This window comes from Cyprinodon tularosa, unplaced genomic scaffold, assembly GCF_016077235.1.
Source record: "Cyprinodon tularosa strain WSP-4 unplaced genomic scaffold, ASM1607723v1 ctg2131, whole genome shotgun sequence".
In the NCBI taxonomy this organism is placed as follows: domain Eukaryota; kingdom Metazoa; phylum Chordata; class Actinopteri; order Cyprinodontiformes; family Cyprinodontidae; genus Cyprinodon; species Cyprinodon tularosa.
This window is the reverse complement of record NW_024038794.1, coordinates 1-11,180: the sequence shown is the minus strand read 5'-3', so window position 1 is coordinate 11,180 and position 11,180 is coordinate 1.

The window sequence follows — 11,180 nt, the reverse complement described above, 5'->3', positions numbered from 1 at the left end:
ATCTGTCAGTCAAATTTTTCAATCATTGCATCTTGATTCATATGTCGCAGCTAATATAGGTGAAGGTTAAAATAAGAAATAAAAATAATTTCCTTTACCATTGAGTTGCGTCCCAGTGTTCGCGGGGATGGACGTCTGTGTCTTCAGCAGGCGTAGAGCTAACAGAACTGGCAGCGTTGCGAGGCAAGGGCTCAAACATGTACGGCTGGAAGCCTTCTACACCAAACCAAGCTTCTGCCGCCCTGGCGTCCTCTTCCACAACATCTTCGTCCCCGCTTTCCTCCTCTAAATAAAAAATGGATGACGGAGGAGACTCATCCACGACCTCCGACACTAAACTCTCCTTCTCTTGCATGTTTGCGCTGTCCATAGCGTTCCTTTACAGTGTCGTTTCTAAGTCACCAATTTAGTGCTACTTGGTCCCAATGGAATTTCCCATTGGGACCAAGTAGCACTAAGTTGCTAACTGGTTAGCAAGATGCTTCCAAACATCGGCACCAATTAAACTTGCTGGTGAACCTTCTGCCACAACGACCAGCCCTCTTGATAAACGACCAATTACATTCACTTTATTCACTCGTGTAAAGTCGTGCACTACTCGGGAGAATATGGAAGAATATATACGGTTAGAGCAGCCGTTTCCCTACAACTTTAAAAACATTCGTGTCACTTAAGTTGCAGCAGTTAGATGCCACAGGAATGAACATTACAGGTGTTTTCCACGTTTGACTGGTGGTAAAATGTCCATCTAGAAACTTCTTCACCTCATTACTTGAGAAACTCACAGGTTAATGGTCTTTTTGGAGAAAAGGTTTGAGAAAGCCATTAAATAACAGCTTTGTTTACATAGAAACCAGAACAGATAAGGTGTTATATTGTAAACTGGTAAATATTCAGGTCCTGGAAGAATATGTGGATGTGAACATTTAAAAGTTAATTATTTAGGGCCTGAGTAAATTATAATAATAATAAATCCAATTTGTACCGCACTTTTCATTAAGAAAAATCTCAAAGTGCTACACAGTGCAAATGAAATCAAAGATAAAATCAACCATAAAAATCATGTGGTCAATAAAATCAAAGATAAAAATAAACAACATAAAAATCATGTGGAGGCAGAATAGGCTTGCTTAAATAAAAAAGTCTTCAAGCCTTTTTTAAAATCATTCAGTGGTTGTGGAGCTCTCAGATGATCTGGGAGAGAGTTCCAGAGACGGGGGGCAGCGACAGCGAAGGCCCGATCTCCCATGGACCTTAATCTGGAGCGAGGAAGGTGAAGGAAGTTGCAGTCTTGTGATCGAAGAGATCTGGTGGATGAATGTGGAGTGAGAAGGTCCTTCAGATAATCCGGTGAGGATCCGTTTAAACACTGATGGGTGATGAGCGCGATTTTGTATTGAATTCTGCAGGTGATGGGAAGCCAGTGAAGGTCATGCAGAATAGGTGTAATATGGGCAAATTTGCGGGCCCTCAAGAGAATCCTGGCTGCGCTGTTTTGAATGTATTGGAGCTTCTGAAGATGTTTTTTATGGATTCCAACAAACAGAGTTGCAGTAGTCTAACCTGGAGGAGACAAATGCATGAACGAGAGTCTCAGCATCAGAAAAAGAAAGAAACGGACGAATTTTGGAGATATTACGAAGATGAAGGAAACAGATTTTAGACAGATGCTTAATGTGATTTTCAAAAGTAAATTGAGAATCCATTCTAACTCCAAGATTTGTAACTATGGTGGAAAAGGGGATGTCTTGTCCAGAAAAGAAAACAGTCGTCATAGTTGAAGATTGAACCTGGTGAGGTGTTCCGATCAGCATGGCCTCAGTTTTGGAGCAGTTTAACTGAAGGAAATTCTGAGTCATCCACTTCCTTATCTCCTCCAGGCAGGTAGTGAAAGCATTAAGTGAAGATGGTGATGATGCTCCAGTTCTAATATAAAGTTGTATATCGTCGGCGTAGCAGTGAAAGGAGATGTTATATCGATTTATGATTTGACCCAAAGGCAGCATGTAAAGGGAAAACAGCAGGGGCCCTAATACTGACCCCTGTGGGACACCACAGGAGACAGAGACAGCCTGGGACTTGGCCTTGCCTAGGCTAACACATTCCAGCCGATTGGAGAGAAAAGATTTAAACCAGTCCAGAACGGTGTCACAGAGACCGACCTCCACATGAAGACGGTGTAGTAGGATGTTATGGTCCACAGTGTCAAAGGCTGCAGTTAGATCAAGGAGAACAAGGAGAGATGTAGACCCAGCATCAGCTGCCATGTAGATGTCATTAGTAACTCTCAGCAAAGCGGTCTCAGTGCTGTGAGCAGAACGAAACCCAGACTGAAATTTCTCGTACAGGGAGTTTTGTTCTAGATGAAGCTGCAGCTGAGCGGCAACAGCTTTTTCCAGCACTTTTGACAGAAAAGGAAGATGTGAAATTGGGCGGTAATTGGAAAGAATATCTGGATCCAGGGTAGATTTCTTTAGAAGAGGTTTAATGATGGCTGTTTTAAGAGGCAATGGAACATGACCAGATTTCAGTGATTTGTTTATTATTTGTGTGATTAACGGACTTATTGCGGCATGATTAGATTTTATGAGTGATGAGGGGCAGGGATCCAGGGCACAGGATGAAGGCTTCATTTTCTTGAGGATGCTCTCCACTTCACTCTTTGCAACTTCATCAAAGCAGCTCATGGACCCATGGTGTACAAGGGTAGAATGGCAGCCGGAGATCAGGAAGGCTGTGGAGCTGAGATCTAATAGAATTTACTTTGTTTTTGAAGAATGAGAGAAACAGATTGCATTTTTCAGTCGAATCCTCATCCTAGGTTTGTTGATTGGGATGAAGGAGATGTTTTATTGTCGAGAAAAGCTGTTTGGAATTTCCCGGACAGCTGTTGATAATGTTGGAATAATACTTAGACCGTGCTTCCTTAAGAGAAAAGGCATACGCTTTCTGATGTTCCTTATATGCCTGCTTGTGTACAGAGAGACCTGATTTTTTTACACGTCTCTCGATAGCACGTCCAACGGCTTTCATGTTCCGCAGCTCATCGGTGTACCAAGGAGCTGAGCGGCAGAATGACACCAGCCTCGACTTCAGTGGAGCATGGAGCTCCAGAAGCTCCTGGAGAGATTGATTGTAGTAATCCACAGAGTCAGTTACAGAAGAATGATTGACAGCAGTCAAGGAATGAAAAGCAGAAGACAAAGCCCCAGGGGAGATATTTTTCAAATCACGGAACTGAATAAGACGTTTAAATTTTGGAGCAGACAAAGTTGAAGGCACTTCTAGAGAAATGATACTGTGGTCCGAGACGCCCAGGTCATATACAGATAAGTTATTGATAGTTACAGTGTCTGTAATCACCAGGTCCAGAGTATGCCCCCTATTGTGTGTAGGGGCATCAACAAACTGAGTTAGATTAAGTGAGTCCAGAAGAGACTTAAAATCTGCTGCCAGAGGGGAGGAAAAATTATCAAAATGTATATTGAAATCTCCAAGAATAATATTTTTCACAGAACGGGCACAGAAAAAAGTTAGGAGGTCATGTATCTCTGAATTAAATGAAACATGTTGTTTTGGAGGCCGATAAAGCAATGCTATATTCATCTGGAGTGGGGCTTTGAGATTGAAGGCCAAGCATTCAAAAGAAGAAAAGTCCTGAAGAGCCAGATCGGACAATTTTAAATCACTGCGGTAAATTACTGCCAGACCACCACCTCGCCCCTTGCGGCGAGCTCTCTGCAGATAGCTGTATCCAGGGGGACAAGCTTCATTCAGCGAACTGTACACATCCGGTGGGTGCCATGTTTCAGTAAGGCACATAAGGTCCACATTTTTCTCCAGAATATGGTCATGAATAAGGCAGGATTTGTTGGTCAGTGATTGAACATTAAAAAGGTCTATTTTAATACTGGTTGAAGTGGAAGCCTCATGGAGAGGTTTTAGCAGACTGAAATCCACTCCACGTTTTCCTTGCCCCTTCATGCATTGAGTTCTTCCAGCCATATCAGGGAGCACAGACGCTGCATTCTGATGACGAAAGCGTTGCGCGACACGTCTGGTAGACCAGAAGGAAGCCATAGCGCCAGATCCAGCCTGCTGATGAGAAACAGTTCTCCTCCGAGAGCCTCTATGGACATAGCGGGGTCTACGCAGAAGACCCAGTCGTTTTAAGATGGAAACACAGGGTGGGATGGAGTAGTTGTTAAGTCTAATCAGCTGGGAGGTGGAATAGGTCAACATCGACGAGCCGGCCAAGCCTGGAGAAGCTAGCATGGAGCTAACCGCTAACAGCAGACCCACGGCTCCAAAACAGACATTCAGGAAACAGAGCGATGTAATCCACAGCATAACTTGCAGACTAGCACAGGAGAAAATCCAGCGAGAAATGACGACGGTTGATAACGACAACTTTTTCCGTGGAGAAGCGGCGAAGCGGTGGAGAAGCGGCGAACATTCAACGCCAGCGTCCTCTCCCTCCGGTACAAACCTATGCAACAGGGGCTCAACTATACCTGATTCCTAGACTTTTAAAATACTTCTGTTAGTCTATAAATCCCTGAATGGCTTAGCACCTAAATACATCACAGACTTGCTAAAAGTGTATCAATCCTCCAGACCACTCAGGTCTTCTGGATCCAGCCTGCTCTGCATACCTAAAACACCAACTAAACATGGAGAAGCCTGTCTGAGAGTTTCCTGGAGATAAACAGTTGGTCTTTATTTCATGCAGAACAACCTGCAGCTACTTAACACTGACAGCCAGCTGCTCTACAGTCTCATTGGATCAAACTTGTGTCTCATCAGGAGACTAAGTTTCTGCTTAGAGACATGAAGGAATAGAGATGGACTCACTCAGTTTCTTCCCATGAACTTCTTCATAATGTAACTCTGCTGTCTGGACCAGGTCTGTAGAAGAGAAACTCCTGGACTTTTTCTCCGCTGTTGTTCCTCTGAGTCTGAAAGCTTTTGTTACTCTGAAAACAGTCTTAATGTTCCCGCTAACAGGGCAAAGATCAGCTGTTATAACTTTATATGACTTCAACTTTTTCAATAATTAACCTGTAGCAGCTTCCTGATGCTAATCGGACCATCAAAGAAATGTCTACAGTCTCTGATGGTATTAACACCCAGAACTCTTTCTATTTTACAGTCTGCAAGATCCAGACGGAACCTGAAGAAGCAACTGATCCAAAAAAACTAGAGTCATTAGAGTTAAACATGAAACTAAATGGATGTTTTAAATCACAAATGTTGGTGTAGTTCTGTTCAGCTTCCTGGCTCCTTTGGTCTTTATCTTTTCCAAACATATAGATATCAGTGACCTTGTTTCTCATCTCTTCTTGAGATCCAGGCCTGATGTGTTGCTGTTGAAGATTTTTATCCTTGTTAGGATCCTCAGGCTTGCCCTCCAGAGGGCGCCGAGGATCCTCTTCTGCTCTGTGTTTTTCCCTTAGGGTTGGAGTTACTGTGGTAATCTGGAGATTACCCTCTGTCTCCAGCAGAGTGTGCCGTGGGTCTTCTGGAGCTGGAACCTTCCTGCACACCTGGTCCTAATCTTCTCATCAGAAGACCTCTCCTTTATAAGCTCCTGCCTGACCTTGATTCCACGCCGCAGTGTTGATCTTAGTTGGTTAGCAACCTGAGCCTCTGTTACTGGAAGAATCTTGGTCATCTCTAGTGTGAGATCAGATTCTAACTCTTCCCTGTTTCTGCCTCACAGGAATCCTGTCTCTTCGTGAAGCTCTGGATGAGCTTAACCTCCTGTCTCCTTGTGAAGCTCTGGATGAGCTTAACCTCCTGTCTCCTTGTGAAGCTCTGGGTGAGCTTAACCTCCTGTCTCCTCGTGAAGCTCTGGATGAGCTTAACCTCCTGTCTCCTCGTGAAGCTCTGGATGAGCTTAACCTCCTGTCTCCTCGTGAAGCTCTGGATGAGCTTAACCTCCTGTCTCCTCGTGAAGCTCTGGATGAGCTTAACCTCCTGTCTCCTCGTGAAGCTCTGGATGAGCTTAACCTCCTGTCTCCTTGTGAAGCCCTGGAAGAGCTGCCTCACTGGTAACCTGTCTCTGGCCTGCAGCTCTGGGAGAGCTGCATCACAGGAAACCTGTCTCCAGCCAGAAGCTCTAGGTGAGCTTAACCTGCTAATCTGCCCTGGTGAGCCAACCCGAAGATTCCTACGTGGATGAAGCCTGATGACTTCTCTGTGGAGTTTCCCTAGAGGTTCCCATGTGGAATTTCCCCTGTTGTTCCCTGCAGTGAGCTGGAAGCTCAATCTGAAGAATCCTTTGTGTAATTCCCCTGTTGTTCTCTGCAGTGAGCTGGAAGCTCAGATCTAGGCCAGCCTTGCTAAGCATTTAGCTAGATGCTTAGCCTCACATGAACTCAGCTAACCAGCCATCTCCCGTTCCCTGCACAGACCCCAGTGAACCAGCCCCCCGCCTGAACTGTTCCAGTTAATATCCATGTGCTTGTGTCCTTTAATAAACTCTTTTGGACTTTTACCAGTGTCTCCATGTGTGTTCTGCATCTTGGGCTTACTCTAAGGAACCCCATCATGACAATCCTACTTCATGTTGTCAGATGGGTTCTATAGATTTTCTTCTTGATTCTGCAGATGAGCAGGTAATCAGGCCCAGATGTGGTTGTTGTGTATAGCTTTATTAATGTAATGAATAAAATCATCCTGTGAAAACAGCTTTCTTTTTATCAGATATTCTTTGATACAGTCTTTTCCCTTTAGACTTCTTGCAATAATTATTATAATACCTTTAAAGGAATCCTGAATCCAGTCAACACAACATTTTTGAGACACTTTAGTGTTAAATGATGTCCATAGAAGCACATTTAAAGACTGCACCTCATTATACAAAAAAGATGTTGAAATCGGCTCGATTCTTATTGTGATTGGATGTATTGATTATCTGAGATATCTTAGCATTACCAGAGCAGTTGTCATGGAGACCTCTTATGGTTGCTGTTAGATACCAACAGAAGTTCATGTTAAACAGACAGGAAGTAAGAACCTGGAACATAGACAGATGGTTCCTTAGTGTGACTCTGACTTTTTTTGTGTGTGTTAAATAATTAAAATAGAGAAGCTAATGACTAACAATATAAAATAAAAACTGTAGTTTAACTGTTATATTAGGTTATATTAGCCTATATTGGAAAAAAAATATAAACCTTATGAAAAAGTTTATTTTCTTGTACCACCAGTAATTTTAAAGTCCTTCCAGCCCTGCTCTTCTCGTCATCATAGAGTGACAGAAATTTCCATGTTTTTTTTTTTTCAGGCAGTTTTTGTCGCAGTGACATTTATGTGCTGGAAGATATATCTAGATATTTATATCTATGAAGCTTCACCAGTAGAAGTTGTTGTTTGTCCACAATGTGTAATTACAAATATATGATACTTTATTTATATTAGTATTTCAATATCTTCCAAGTTTGCTAGATGAATTGTTAGATGGATTTCTCTGTGATGTTTTATTTATTTTTTTTTTTTTTGGGGGGGGGTGTCTGTCCTTTAACTAGTGGTTTTATTTTAAAGGAGGGAGAAAAGTTGAAAAACAACAGAGAGCAATAAAAAAGGCTTCATTAATCAGGAGTTGAAGCAGCTAACAGCCTTATATGGCCCTCTGGTGGACTATATATATATATTGCTAGTATTTTCATGCAAATTGTTTGAGTAAAATGCAATGCTGCAACATCAAATAAACATCACTTTACCGTTAAGTGTATTTTACTTTAAATAAAACATATCAGTTGTGAAGATATTAAGTGACATTCACTTAATTTCATCCAAGTTGTCAGTTATGTATATTTAAACAAATGAAGTAAAGTCCACTTTTTTTCATAAGAAAGAGCTTTATTTTACTCAAAGTTGTAGGTAAATTTTATATCACTGTAGCTGATAAAAGAGAGAAGAGGAAGAAGAAAGATGAGCAGATGGTTGAGGTTTCAAGGCCTGCAGAAATGCGTAGCATGCTGGAAATCCTGAAGGACATAGACATGGTGAAGCTGCAGTCTGTGAAAAGGTTTGTCTAGCAATTTCAACTCTTTTGTTGTTTATATATGTATATATATATCTATATATAGATATATAGATATATATATACATTTTGAATGGCGACTCTATTAAAATGTTCTCCTTTTGCTTTTAAAGCTGATTAGAGGAACCTGTAGTCAAAATGAAGTCCAAATAGCCCTCCGACCCAGCAGGTCTCAACGTTGAAGCGTAAGTTCGCCCGTCTAAACAATAAATCTAAACAATATATGTATAAAAAAATACAACCGTAGAATCTCTTATATTCGGCAACAATAAAAATATTAGTTAAAAAATTGTGCAAAAAAGCAATAAAAAATACAACAAAAGCTATTCAATAGTAAATTAGATCATAAAATAAAGGTATAAACATTGACAATGGACATAACTAGACTGAAAAAGATAAAGAATGTAAGGGGTCAGTAATTAAGGATGACATTTGGACAGAGCAGCGGACAGGAAGGAAGCTACAAAGAAGATTGGAAGGTGGCCGTCCCAGAAGCCAAAGCTTAAACTGAAACCCCTCTGGTGAGACGCAGGTCTTCAGCCTTCTGGTTCTCAGCTGGAAGGTGAATATTTAGAACATTTGTCAAAGAGTAAATTCTTGGTCTGCTTTGTTTTGATTTCTTCAGTTTGAGCAGCACATGCTGAAACCAACCTGGAAGAAAAGGTTCCTTTGACCAGGAGAAGCTGAGCTGCTGATCCAGGATCTCTGTGGACTCTTAGAAGAGACACCTTTATGCTGATCCTCTCTGACCTAACCTGCTGGACCAAATATTCATCATCTCAGAGAATCCATGATGTGGATTTATTTGCACTTTTTGTAACTTTTATCCTCTTTATATTCTACAAACAGGATTTTAATTTGAACATAAACACTAATAATTAGTGTTAACTTGTTGCACATTGAATGGGTGATCAGATCTGTTCTGGAGGAGCAAAATGAGCTCATTGAACATAGAGGGAATATCAGACGTAAAGATTTGTACAGTGTTTTACATGAAGCAACTGTAGTCTGCATTGACTTGGAGAAGTTATTTATTATGTCAGTTTAGCTCGATGCTGTAATTTTGTTTTTAGCATTTAGTTGTTTTTTTACCAGCTCTAGTTATTTTAGTTCATATTTATTTGCCCTTTTAAAGCCAAAGACGTTCCACTGATTTCACACTGCATGGTTAATTTTATTAAAGTTCTTCTTTGTTAAAGGAAAGCCACCTTAGATTATGTTTTCATATTTGATGCTGTAGTTCCAGGAGCAGAGTTTATTCAGTACCTACCTCTGTGTTTTAGAGTTGAAGGCAAAGTCAAAATGATGATTCTAGCCAAGCTTTAAGAAAACCATCAGTTGCTATGGTGCAGGTGAATTAAACTGACATTTTCAGGCGTTTTGATGAGTTTCTGTATAATTTCTCCGTATACTTTCACTCTTGGGCTGCTTATTTAAGGCTTTTTCAAGGGAAGATAAGGTGGTCATTAAAATGGGATTTTTATGTGCAAAGTTCTCTAAAAATTGTATTTCATTTTAATAAAAGTATCTCCTGACTCCCTGTCCTTTATTGTGCTGAAGCACCTCTTTTTGTAAATGTCTGAACAAGGAAAATTTAGGAAAAATTATATTGATTATGCTTATTATTGATTATACTTATTGAAATTGATCGTTTTTAACTGATGTGTGATTTTACATGTTCCATTTTTTACATTTTGTTACGCTAAAACCACATACTTTCCTGTATTTAAATTAGATGATTTGCAAAGGATCCAATTGCACTGCAGGTTTGTAAAGTGGTAGGAAATGTTAAATGGCTTTTAAAAATCTTCACAAACCAATATCAGAAGTGCCTGTAATTTATATTTTGCCCCCTTTATTGTAGGATCAGAAAAACATTTAAATATTTAACATTTTTCATTTTTCTCTTTAATTAGGCTTATTTTGAGTAGTTTTGAAGAATAAGAGTTGACTAATTTGGAATGTGTGGGGAAATTAAAAGCTAGAAAAAGCACTTCTTTTCTAAGGTTTAGATTAATTGCATTAAAAATTCACTTTTTACATATTTAGGGTGAAACTAAAAGCATTCAGAAACAAAATCTGACCCTGCGGCAGGACATTCTAGCTCACCATCCATAGCATCTCTGTGCCGTCACGATGCAATGATTGTACAAATAAATATCCACATATTTTAAAGACTGAAATGAGGGTAAAGATTTAAATATAAATGTTCCCAATTATAATTAAACGCAGTTCCCAATAATATGGGGTTTTATTGTCAAATTTCAGACTTTAATAGAGGCTTATTTCTGGATGACTGATTTCTATCCTGTTGACAGATTATTCCACTTGAGCTGTAGATCTCTGCAGCTCCTCCAGAGTGAAGCTAAGAGGCACTGTGAATTCTTTGTGGGTTTGCAGCAGCATTTTCAGTCATCCCTACGGTAGCATAAGCTGGCTCAGGAGGAGGGATTTGTCTGTTCAAGCTGCAGCTCCGTACGTCTCTGTGTCATTGGGCAAGACGCTGCACTTGCCTGATGTTAGAGGTCAGATACTGCTATATTGAAGTTTACCACCAACATGCATCAATGTCTGCTCTGTTCCTTGGTTTTCCTGTCGGGTTATTTCTAGAATGTTCTCCAACAAACCTAAAAGGCCTTCAGGCAACAGGTATCTAGACATTAGGTTATCTCTGAAAGCAGCCGGTTGCACTGGGCATATTTCTCCATAAAGAGTTTATGTTATGATGATCCATCGCATGAAATCCAAACTAAATATTAGAAGGGCAAATAAATACCTCAGGATGTTGTCCAAACTCTTCCTCACCTGTCCAGGTATCTTGGCTCCGCCCACTCACTGCAGTCTGCATGTCGTTCAGGTTCTTTCTGACGAGACCCGTTGGACCCTCTTCCAGATATCTCTGCTGATTCAATTTGTTTTTTTTATTTATTTCAGTATTAAAGTACTTTGAACCACACAGACTGTACTATTTATTAATAACTTAAAACTGAATAATTCATTTTTTTAAATTATAATCATAAACTGATTTCAGAAGAACACAGAAAAGGGGACATGGCAGTTAAACCAAATTATAATTAAAATTTTTTTTTTATTATTTTTAAACCTAATCATTTTATGTAAATATGTTTAT